At 38.1% G+C, this 13,153-nt stretch overlaps 1 long non-coding RNA gene across 1 annotated transcript; it reads right to left on the reverse strand.

The window, feature by feature from the left end:
* Positions 1-11,568: 11,568 nt before the first annotated feature.
* On the reverse strand, positions 11,569-12,671 carry LOC113466505. The gene is made up of 2 exons (XR_003390886.1): positions 12,467-12,671; positions 11,569-12,160 (listed from the first exon to the last, which is right to left on the reverse strand). It is a non-coding gene; the product is annotated as an uncharacterized LOC113466505 (long non-coding RNA).
* Between the last annotated feature and the right edge of the window lie 482 nt (positions 12,672-13,153).

Raw genomic sequence — 13,153 nt, forward strand, 5'->3', positions numbered from 1 at the left:
ACATAGTCGACGGTCGGTCGACCATGTGTGGACACATATAATTGTTTTCCATAAAGAAGTTGTGCAGCTGCTGAAAGTGCATACGAAATATCAAAATGATCAAGCTCTTGCTTTTGCAAATCTGTTTCTGAAGTTTTTTACTCATTGTTTTTCATCGGTTTCCCCAGGATTTGTCCACAACACGAGCTAATACGTTCGGTGCAGGTGGTGTAGTAGTTAGGTCCAGGTGACCACGGTATATGCGGGTAGACACTTGCTTTCCAGTCTGGGGAGGTCCCTCCCTGTTATGAATAGAATAATAGATATAGGTATTGTAAGAATTATAGATAGATAGGTACTCTAATATATTATAGAGATACATAGGTACGGTATACCTAAATAGAGAGCGGAGAGCCACTTTATGGGCCATGCTGTGATCTGTATTCCGTATGACATAGAGTGAAATATGAGCAGCCTGAGCCAAAGAACAATACAGAGTATTACAGACTTACAGAGACATCCATCCAGGCAGAACAATAACAAGACTTTTGGCCTGTCACTTACCTACCTACCGGGTTCGATTCCCGTCCGGGGCGAACTTTATCCTGAACGGATAAGGTTCGTTCTCGGAACGGCTGGCTTTCTCCTGTCCTCCTATCTTGTCCTCCTTCTCTCTTCATTTTCGGGACGAAGACCTTAGCAGTTACAGTTCCCTCTATCAAACCTCTTAAAAAAAAAAAAAAAAAAATGAACATCCGAAAACTGTGAAAATGACGCGTATGTTTGTGGAACAGCCCCTAAATCCAAAACTCTCAAAATGTACATAGGTTTATCTACACCATCAAAAATTGGCCTTTCCTCGCAACATATCAGACTCATTTGCATGCGACTTTCGACCCGATATTAATATTAACGACTGTAAATTGTCATTAACGAATCTGTTTATCTATTTAAATGATTTTAATGTGCTCGTTGCAATATTGTTCTTGTATTACTAGTGAAAGCTGATGATGTAACTGAGTGCACCCCACCCCTAACAACATTAACTCAGTACGTCTGTATGTTTATTTCAAACCCTTGTTTGTACAGTAGGTGTGATGTGTGATCGTTTTGTAGTGTGAATTACATTAGTTCTATCTTGGATTGTTGAATGGTAACAATATTGTCGTATATCGTGGGAGATAAAATTATAACGACCCAAACCTACGACCCAGTGGTAAAAAGATACCTACATTAGGGAGGACTGAAAAGGAGGCACTGCCAGGCTGGTTAGCTTGGAGGGTAGCGCGTCTGGCTTGTAAGCGCTTTTCTTAAAATATCTTATCTTTTCACTAAATCATAGCTTTTCTAAGATATAGCCCATTATTAAGTTTCCTTCAAAATAATAACAAGAGGAGATTTGGCACATCTACTAATGTTTCTTCAAATAAGAAGAGGAATTTTTGAAACAAATACTGATTTTTTGTCATTAAACAGAGTTTTATTATTATTACAATTAGCAACTAATTTTGATCTCTCTCTCTCTCTCAACAAAACTATAGCAAAATACAGAGAACAAGACAAGCAAAATACAGAGAATAAAACTATCAAATAAATATGCAGAGGACAAAACTATCAATATGCAGAACAATAATGTTCAATACGTCATAAATGTTCCAAACATCATTAGTTGGTAACATAACTACAAATAGGTAAATTACCCACACTTAGGCAGGTAATTGTCACTGTGCAATATTTCCATTCTAGCCATAACTGGAGTGTTATCTTGACCCAAGATCGCAATAATTCATTCAACTTGAGCATGGATAGATATAGGTATTGTAGGAATTATAGATACGAGTAAATAGGTACTTTAATATATTATAGAGATACATAGGTATACGTTATAAATAGAGATATAGCCACTTTATGGGCCATGCTGTGATCTGTATTCCGTATGACATAGAGTGAAATATGAGCTGCCTGAGCCAAGAACAATACAGAGTATTACAGACTATACAGAGTATTACAGAGGCATCCATCCAGGCAGAACAATAACAAGGCTATTGGCCTGTCACTTATCTACCTAGCGGGTTCGATTCCCGTCCGGGGCGAACTTTATCCTGAACGGAAAGCCTGAACGGATAAGGTTCGTTCTCGGAACGGCTGGCTTTCTCCTATCCTGTCCTCCTTCTCTCTTCATTTTCGGGACGAAGACCTTAGCAGTTACAGTTCCCTGTCAAACCTCTTTAAAAAAAAAAAAAATGTAATGTAACTGTGTATACGAGGTATACATAGGTACATCCCTACTTACCATTATTTTGACTGATTTATCGTAAATGAATAATAAATTATCTACCTGTCACCCGCATCCCACCAAATTAGTACCTATACAGAATTAAAGTAGGTAAGTGAAAATCTATTGGAAAATACTTCTCGGTATCTAGAAAGTAGGTACCACCTACTCATGATAATTTGGAGGTATTTTTAGGTCAATTGTGAAAGCGACAGCGTATTGCGAACATCTGAAATTTGAAAAGAGAGAAGAAAAATGGAAATTTTCTCCTTTTGTTTAGGATTTTAGTGACGAGGGAGACAAGCTACCTGCTTCTCCACATTAATCTCTTAAGTTTGGGCCCAGAAAAGCCATCAGCAGTACGCAATTGCCCAGATGATCACCCATCCGGATGACAAGTTACCAACCATGCACAGCGTAAATAATCAATTTACCTACCTACTATTGATTTAAAAAAAAAAAAAAAAAAAAAAAAAAAAAAAATTGAATAATTATTACAGTGGGTAGGTGGTAGGTACCTTAACAAATCAAGTGAACAGGTGTGATCCTCATGTCTCATGATAATGTACAAACGAAATCTTAATTTGGATCTCATTAAATCTTTACAATCACTAATTTTCTTCATGTATGAACTCACGTAGGTACTTAAGACATAGGTAACATAGGTACCTACTCGATAAATAACTACATATCGAGATAAATACTTACAGGGTGGCTCCAGCCGAAATGGAAAAAGAGACAAAATTAAATTCAATGCTACACATTTAGACAACTATCGCTTTACTCCCCCACTATTGAATTCGTAGAGATTTACAGAGCTTCGAGCAACTTGTGAAGAACGAGAATCGGAAAAATACTTATGGCATTATCATTTCTCAAAAGTGAGGCGGAGGCGTCCTCTACCACCTGACCTTTAGGGCTTCATTTTAAAGGTCAAATTCTCGGCTGAAATTCGATGTTTGTCTGGCATAAACACGTATACCTTCCTTTTTACCAGGCGAGCGCCTTGACCAATACACCACCAAAACAGGTTTCCTATGTAGTTTTAAGATATTATCAAGACTTGTGTTTTACAATTTTTTGTCAAATTGATAAACATTAAATAAACATATTGAACTATTGAACTATATTGAACGAAATGGTACGCCATTGGCTTCCTGAACAAGTAAACACCCTGTATAAGGAGATATAATATACCTACATACATTTAGCCATAATATCTAGGTAAACATACATATAATAGTATTGGATTCGTTGATAAATAATAATAGAGTAGGTACAATAAGGTGCACGGATGATGTTTCTGAAACAGGTAAATCAAGGATGTCCAAGGTTGTGGCGTGTGCCCCGGTACCCTCATGAGTGTCACTCTACGCCACCTGGCATTCACTAGGAGGAGTGCAGTGTGTGGAGTATGCCATCATTAATATTCTGGACACTCCTCGCTAGGACTAGGAAGTGCCAGAGGAACAGATGCGAGCATTGGGACTCCGAATACGATTATGATTTATATTTGACGAATAAATTTGTCAAATACTCAAAGAAGTAGGAGAATAAGAATGAGGAGGAAGAAAAAAAGAATTTATTTATAAAATCCATGTATGAATATGAAAGATAGCTTAACATGAGAAGAAGACGATGAGAAAGAAGAAGAAGAGGAGGAGACGAAGACGAGAGAGATGAGAAGAAAAAGAAGGAGGAGAAGGAGGAGGAGGAGGAGAAGAGGATGACGAAGAAGAAAAAGAAGAAGATGAAGAAGAGCAAAGCACGGAAATTTTTTTAAATCAAATTTTCAGGTTCCCGGAAAAATGTTCCTGCAAATAGGAAATATGAGGAGGAGGAGAGGATGACGAAGAAGATGAAGAAGAGCAAAGCACGGAAATTTTTTTAAATCAAATTTTCAGGTTCCCGGAAAAATGTTCCTGCAAATAGGAAATAATATATGCAAAAAAAGAACAATCTTTAAAAAAAATTAAAATCGTCGAAGTAAAACTTTGAACTCCCTTTTTCCGTTTGAAAACAATAACAATTATGTAATTTATACAAGTAAGTACATAATTACATAAACGCAATACTTATCTATCTACTTGGAGGTTAGGTACAATACACAATTATCTACTCATCTCAGCCCCTTCAACTCATAAAACAAAAGAGTTATTGAAGAGCTTATGTTAAGGGGCGAAATTGAAGGGGTGTTTTTTTAAATAAATTAATTACATAGGGGTTTGAAGCATTCAATAAACACGGGGAGCTGTTATCTTAATATAATACTTGGAGGTATTTCTATTTTTTCTGGTACCAACACTACTAACAGATTGGGGTGGTCTCTATGGATCAAATGTACCTTACAAATAAAAATCTGGTGTGAACATCACACGACTTTCCTTATCCTATTGAATGATGCTTATTTGAGTGTTCTTTTACCCTAACTTTTACAATATCTCTAACCATTTTGTCGCTATAGCTGAAAACCGCCAAAATCGGTCGAAATCTCTCCAAAAGCGGTCAAAATACCGCCAAGCGCAGCAACCATCTCAACCAAACATTTTGTGTTGCATCCTTGTCACATTTGTGAACTACATACCAAATTTCAAGTCTCTAGCTTATACCGTTCCCGAGATATTGTTAAATTACACCGAAAACCGCCAAAAAGCAGTAAAATGCCGCCAAGCGTTACACCGGTCTTAACCAAAAGTTTCGTGTCGCATCCTTGTCACATTTGAAAGCTACATACCAAATTTCAAGTCTCAATATGCCCAAAGGGGGCGCCATGCAAAAAAGTTTGAGAACCACTGCTTTAGAGTGTTATGCCCACCCACTCAAGCTCAGACCGTCTGTCAGACAATCAGAACGTGTGTGGCGGAAAAAGCTCGAGACCTGGGTCTGAAGCTTTTTCTGTCACCCATTTAAGAGAGTCTGAGCGCGCGTAAGTGGCAAGTATTATGTTTCAGCACTTTCTGCCATATTTTGTTCAATATATTGCTACTTACTGATATGAATATATTATGTACATATTTCAGCTTTTTTATTGATATTCAATTTTGTTGGTTTCTAAGGGACAATACTTTTTATTCCGTCCTTCCTTTATTATTACGATAGTAATAAAAAAAGGTATAAGGGACGGGCTATTGTATTCGCTTCGTTGTCGTCTGTCTGTCACTTGCAAAAAAAGAACAATCTTTTAAAAAAAATTAAAATCGTCGAAGTAAAACTTTGAACTCCCTCTTTCCGTTTGAAAACAATAACAATTATGTAATTTATACAAGTAAGTACAAACTTACATAAACATAATACTTATCTATCTACTTAAAGGTGAGGTACAATACACAATTATCTACTCATCTCAGCCCCTTGAACTCATAAAACAAAAGAGTTATTGAAGAGCTTATGTTAAGGGGCGAAATTGAAGGGGTATTTTTTAAATAAATTAATTACATAGGGGTTTGAAGCATTCAATAAACACGGGGAGCTGTTATCTTAATATAATACTTGGAGGTATTTCTATTTTTTCTGGTACCAACACTACTAACAGATTGGGGTGGTCTCTATGGATCAAATGTACCTTACAAATAAAAAGAACAATGCAACCTAAGATAATAATACATCTTTTATTGGACGATAAATTTGACACCGCAAGTAAATTTACACGAAAAAATCCCTTCTGTTAGTTTAGTTGTTTAGTACCTAGGTATACACATCCTAAACAAGGAAACTTTACTTTGCTCATGACCATGAGTAACAAAATTGGGCAGATACTTGATACTTTAGAGCAGAGGTTCTCAAACTGGGGGGCGCGCCCCCCTGGTGGGGCGTGGAGACAAATCAGGGGGGGCGCGGGCTTTTCCTATAAACCTCCAGTTCTGAAATTCCTCCCGCGCTAACTGATTGAGTCACTGAGGTTTGTTCGTTTTCTTATTTCATAAAACCTATAAATAGGTAACCTACTTACTTGAATATAAAAAAAAAATCTCAAAGTTTCAAATTCTCGTTTTGTTATTCCTAACTAAGCTAACTAGGCTGGCCTTCTAGAATTTGAAAGATTGTTTTGGACCGGACATACCTAGGAAAATATTGGAAACCCCTGCGTCCTGTGGACTTAGGAAAACGGTAGCTTTTTGTTTATAAAATGCATGCTGGGACAATGTTTTACTGCACTAGGATGAAGTTTTATGTGTTGTGTAGGGTGTTACTCTAGTGCTTTTTGAAGTTTCTTCTCAAACATTAAACTAAAGAAAGGTATTCCCAAATAGAAGAATAGTAAATCACATAAAAAATAGTAAACCTATTTACAAAATGTACTAACTAGATAAATATAACTACATAGGTAACTAGTTGTTTTTATTTTTGTTGGTAGTTAATAGGACTAATTTTATTGTAAAAGTACCTCAGGTACAGTCAAAACTGTGAACAAAATTTGTATGAACGCCGTAAAACTGTAATGTGTATGCAACGCGCCACACACGACGTATTAGTGGAGATGCCTCCTGCACTTTGCTACTTCCGTGAACCTTCCCTGTATACAAAAGACGAGTAAAATATTTTCATAGCTGCAGAGTCCAGGGACTGTATGATCGCAATGGGGGGAGGTGCAGGGTAGGGTTAGGAGGGGAGGGAGTGATCGGAGAGGCTTCGAAATGGGGGTGCAATCTATACCATGTGAGCTTGCATATTAGTAGGATATTATGGGAGTGTGATTTTTATAGCGTTGCCTTTCCCCGAGTCCGCCATAATTTTACAACTTTATGCAGACGCTTGTTCCTTATGGACCATAAAAAAAAGTTTCCCTAGTACCCAATATGAATTTGATACTGCTGTAAGAATATTGTAAAACTTGTTAGGTTCCTTTACGGGTTTTTTTCTTCTCGATATTAAAGTCTGGAAGAAATGTTTGCTGCCGCCTACGTCTCGAGTCTATGAGATTATGGGAGAATTTTCTGTTTTCAAGATTCCAAAGAGAGGATTACTGTTTCTGTGTGAGTTCTGTCTATTCATGAGTCTATGTTCTGTATATATAATAATCTATATAATATGTTTTTTTTTAAGAGGTTTGACAGAGGGAACTGTAACTGCTATGGTCTTATCGTCCCGAAATTGAAGAGAGAAGGAAGAGAGGACAGGAGAAAGCCAGCCGTTCCGAGAACGAACATTATCCCATCAGGATAAAATCCGCCCCGGGCGGGAATCGAACCCGCGACCTAGCGCTTACAAGGCAGACAATAATCTATATGTAGATTGTAGACTCTGTACTAATAAGTAGAGTCTAGTAGGTAATTCTTTATGTTTCTTTGAGACATGAATTCTGCTTGTCATAGGATATCTCACGTCTTATGACAAGGAATGAGTTTAATATCTATTTTTTTCATCTTTCAATACGTGTGTCTCACTGCCTTTTCATTTCTCAGCGATGAAACATCTGCAACATTGTACTTTACGAGTCTGTATCGTATAGCTTCCTATAGGTCAGGGGTTTCCAACTAGCGGCCCGCGGGCCACATCTGGCCCGCCAGACCATTTTCGTGGCCCGCGAAGCTTTTTGAGACTTGTACAAAACTTACCTAATTGTAAAAGAAGCTACAATTGACATTGGAAACACCCTGTTTCAGGGTACATTTTCCTCTTTGTTTCTTCATAGGCAAATCCTCCTAGTTATGTGCAGAGTTCCCTGTTTTACATTTTCAGATTCTCCCTCCCCCTTCTTTCCCCCTCATTTTCCTCTTTCATGTTTCCCCTCGCCTCTCTCAAGTGGAAATATCCTTCTAGTTCTCTTTTACACGTTCCCTTTAACAACGGATTTTTTCATCTCAAGATGTTTTTAACAACATCGTAAGGTTTCTGAGGTGAAACGATATAATATACACAGGGAGCGGCATTGTTTCCCCCTCCCTAAGCGAGCTACCCCTCATTAGCACGGGAAGTCATTATAATGGAACTCGGAGGAGGGGAAGATAAAGAGGAGAAGGAGAGGGAGGAAGAGGTGATAAGGAATGGAGAAGATGAAATGGTGCAGGAAGAAATGAGAGATGATGATGATTGTAGGAAAGATTAAAAGAAAGCGCTCTTTAGACTCTCCAGAGTTCTGTAGGCTATGAACAGGCATGGTCTGCAAGAGGTTTCATTTTCAGAGAGCTATCCTAAAGGTGTGTCCACACATAGTCGTCGATCGATGTCGACTGCACCGTCCACACTGCCTCGAGATTCTTGAGGACATAGATTCAACCCGTTGATCGATGTCAACGTCCGGTCGACTGTGTTTGCACACACCTTAACAACATCTATGGTGGGTCGACTGTGTTTGCACACACCAATATCTATGGTGGGGTGATTGTTGTTAGGGTAGGAGCTCAGAGATAGCACGATTTTTCCAGCCACACTGAGGCTGGGTGAGATAAATGTGAGGAGAGTAGCTTGTAGCCAGATTGAGGATAACCCCGGGCCACGAAACAAATCTTAGCAAGCTATAGAGTGACGTTAAACCGCTCAAGAAAATATGGTTGAGAAAAAGGGAGTAGAAATTTTTGTAAAAACTCTTTGTATTAAAAAAACCCCAGTTTTTTTTCCTTTATTTTGCAAAAAAAAAAAAGTTTTCTTCTTCACCCACAATCTTTTGCATTTTGCATCCGAGTTTTTAATTTCTTCACAATGGTGCATTGTGACATTATGTCACGAAATGGTGGCGAAATGATGGGGTCACAATATAATGTAGCTTTCCAACTTAAAATTCGTAACATTATAACGAAATTCACCCTGGACGTGACTCAGAACCACATTTATTTTGGCTAAGGTTCCACCTACCAGGTCCATTTGTAAGGTGACTTCTATTATTTTCCTAGGTGTTGAACTTTGTCCGCCCCTTCGAAATAATTGACCATCGTATAGTGTAGAATAGAATAGAATAGAATAGAATATACCTTGTTTATACTACCAGCATAGGACTGAAAAGTCCCTTTACTCTCGCAGTCTAAACATCAGTGAGTCAGTCGTAAAATGAGCGATTTTCAAGCCGTTCTTTCTACCCCTTCCGTTGAAGCTAGAACTTCGGGTTTTCGCAGGCATAATAAGCAAGTATATATTAATGATCCAAATTTTGTGACATTACGTGGAAAATTAACGGAGTTTTGATAGGGGTAAAAATGCGTCGAAATGTTTCGTGTAATATACACACTGGCGTGCTCAGGCCGGAACTTGGCCTGGCGCAATGACATGCGCCTGGATAAAGCTTCATTAGTACCTACATCATTCTAAAAGGTGAATAGAGCTTCGAATAGTAAAAAAAAGACCTACCTCAGTAGCCATGGGGAGACCCAAGAGGAATCCAATGATGCATGTAACAACAGTTAGAGCATGATAGCATTTGTAGATTTTGTTCCATTTTATAGATCCAATAGCTGCTACAACGCAATGCCATATAGCTAGCTAAAAACAGAAAGAAAAAAAAATCTGGTGTGAACATCACACGAATTTCCATTACATTCTGGAATTTATATATGTATATAGGGGGGGAGTCACCCTTTTCCAAAATCAATGTAGGGGAAGAAGTGGAACTCGGTAGAGTTGAGTCCTTGCACATAACGCCTGATCCCCTTCATATATATATATATATATGTCGGCGTCCGTGTCCTCGACTGTCTCCCATTCTTCTTCACTTCTCTCGGACACAGACATTGTAAATAATAACACAGTACTACGGTACACAATTAAATGCAATAAAATGATACATTACATTGAAATGGGGGACTTTGACCACATAACAATGTCACCTAGGTACCAATCAAAAGTTCAGGTTCAGGACGAGCCAATTAAACATGGCTAGAGACAATCACCCCGGTGTCTGTATGACAGAAAAAAAGAAGAAATAGGTATCTACTTTCATTACTCTACCATCGCCATTGGTCTACAGCGCCTATAGCTGAAGACGCTACAAAAAACAACAACAACAACAACAACAACAACAACAACAACAACAACAACAACAACAACAACAACAACAACAACAACAACTCAATAGTTTCCCATGAAGATGCCTATAAAATAGGCGAAAATTGAGTCGGAGTAGAAAAACACAAATACCTACCTAGTATCCAATAATAATAAAAACGGTAAGAATAATGCTAATAGATAGAGGATTTTAACAATGGCTTATCTTGCAATAATTAGGGTTTTCCTCTTTAACAAATCTTTGTCTTCGGGAATCTTTCCAGTCGAGTGGAAGAAAAGTTTCGTTATTTCCATCTTCAAGTCCGGTGATCGTTGTAATATTTCTAATTATCGTGGAGTTTGCATTCTGTCTTGTGTTCCCAAGCTCCTGAATAAACTCATTGTTGAGAAGCTCGCTTTTGCATCCAGAAGTTTCATCTCGGATGAGCAGCACGGGTTTGTGTCTCGTAGATCAACTGCGACAAAACGGTTCAACTTTTTCTTCAACAACCCATCTTTATTATCATTATTACTTTTTACATATTATTTGACGTTGAACCTATGTAGTATGTACGCGCCCTAATCTGTAGTACTGTAGTATCTAATCTAAAAAATCTAAATCATAATTTATTTGTGGTGAAGCTGAGAGCTTCTTCACAATTTATGTGGATATCACAGCATTACTCAGAGCCTCCTGTATTATTTCTGACATATCTATAATTTTTCTTTTTACTCTGGTAATGCCGCCACTGGTCGCTACTCGATTAAAGTAGCTACTCAATTGTCCTCACGAGACTGAGTACACCCCAAACTCCAAGCACAGAGCCGAAAAAAACCTCGGCCCCGCCGGGAATCGAACCCGGACCTCCTGCGTGCAAGCCTAGTGTGATTAATTTATTTAATTTTGACATCCTTTGTAAATACTTTTTTACTTAAGTTATATATAAAAATGGATACTTACGTGTTATAAAAAGTGTATAATATCTTATCGTGTTATAAAAAGTGTATAATTAAAACCCAAGTGATATCTAACGATATAGTGTTTTTCAAACGGTGTTTAGACTATGTAGTACTGTAGTATTTTTGTATCTAAGCTTATAATTACCTTTACCTATTTTTTACTCTATTGCCGTGTGTATTTTGCTTTGTTTGGTTATTGTATTGTGCTTGTTGTATTGTTTTCTGCATGGTCTTTAGCTTTATCTTCTATCAACGTACAACTTCAACACCATTCTTTTCTCTCAGATGTGACGGACGTGAGGCAGATGGAACAGGCTCTGTTGAAATTGTTGGAGGACTTCCATACTGGGAAACTAAGAGCTTTTGGTGAGTTTGTTATTTCCACTACCAGACTTGATGTAAACAAATAGGGTTTTTCAACTCGACAGTTTTGCATTTGGTTTGGATGTTGATTGTTTGTTCCGCTATAACTTACTATTGCCTGGTCTGATTTATGGAATCAAGATGCAAGAGGAATTTATGGAATCGCCTGCATGCGAGCTTGCTTGAAGTTGATGTGAACTCATCGCGTACGGGAGCGTATGTCGTAACGTCAGGATACAAAATTAACCGTGATTTTTCAAATTGATTTATCTCGAGATATAGAAGTCGTAGAAGAAAAATTAAAATTCCGTAATTTATTATTTTTTCAGCTCTTTAACGTGAAAACCTCACCTTAATAAGCGTATAAATAAGGTCTATTATGAAAAAAAAATGTCTCTTCATTCTTCTTTTTTTACAGGCCAAGTGACTAAAAAATTTGGCTGTAGGTTACTTGCGTTCTGTCATAACCCCTTAAACATTTTGAGTGTAAAACCAGTGTAATAGAGCAGCGAGTTTCGAGATGTGGGGGGTGCGCCGTGTTCTCAATAGCAGGCTTCAATCTCACACTATCCGATATCTAGGCGCACGGCAGTGCGCCAGGCCAAGTTCCGGCCTGAGCACGCCAGTGTGTATATTACACGAAACATTACTAAACTAATATTACTAAACCTTTAGTAGTTTAATTACTAAACTACTAAAGGCTTAGTTAGGTATCAAAAAGATATTTCACCAACAACAATTACGCCAGCCTAGTTAGCTTAGTTGGTAGTGTGTCTGCCTTGTAAGCGCTAGGCCGCGGGTTCGATTCCCGCCCGGGGCGGATTTTATCCTGATGGGATAATGTTCGTTCTCGGAATGGCTGGCTTTCTCCTATCCTGTCTTCATTCTCTCTTCCATTTCGGGACGATAAGACCATAGCAGTTACAGTTCCCTCTGTCAAACCTCTTTAAAAAAAAAAAAATAATATTACTAAACCTTTAGTAGTTTAATTACTAAACTACTAAAGGCTTAGTTAGGTATCAAAAAGATATTTCACCAACAACAATTACACAACAACAACAACAACACTACCAACAACAACTGCAACAACAACAACAACACCAACAACATGTTGAATCAGTAGTTGAGCAGTTTTCTGGCTACAACTTTCGTAAGGCCCCATACTTGATCCTCAATAACATATTTTCTTCATTCTCTCTTCCATTTCGGGACGATAAGACCATAGCAGTTACAGTTCCCTCTGTCAAACCTCTTTAAAAAAAAAAAAATAATATTACTAAACCTTTAGTAGTTTAATTACTAAACTACTAAAGGCTTAGTTAGGTATCAAAAAGATATTTCACCAACAACAATTACACAACAACAACAACAACACCAACAACAACTGCAACAACAACAACAACAACACCAACAACATGTTGAATCAGTAGTTGAGCAGTTTTCTGGCTACAACTTTCGTAAGGCCCCATACTTGATCCAGTAGTACCAGTGCCCGAGTAATCATCACTGAGCGAGTGATGTGATCGCACCGTGCTGTTATCATTTGCTCCCCCGTCTACATTGTCCAACGAGAGCGAGGAACCAGCCGAGTCGGAGGTAGGGCTAATAATGGGCGAGCCAATCAGCTGATGGTGCGAGTGGTGTGTGAGATCCTTGTAGAAT

The sequence above is a fragment of the Diaphorina citri genome, unplaced genomic scaffold (genome assembly GCF_000475195.1).
Source record: "Diaphorina citri unplaced genomic scaffold, Diaci psyllid genome assembly version 1.1 scaffold281, whole genome shotgun sequence".
In the NCBI taxonomy this organism is placed as follows: Eukaryota; Metazoa; Arthropoda; class Insecta; order Hemiptera; family Psyllidae; genus Diaphorina; species Diaphorina citri.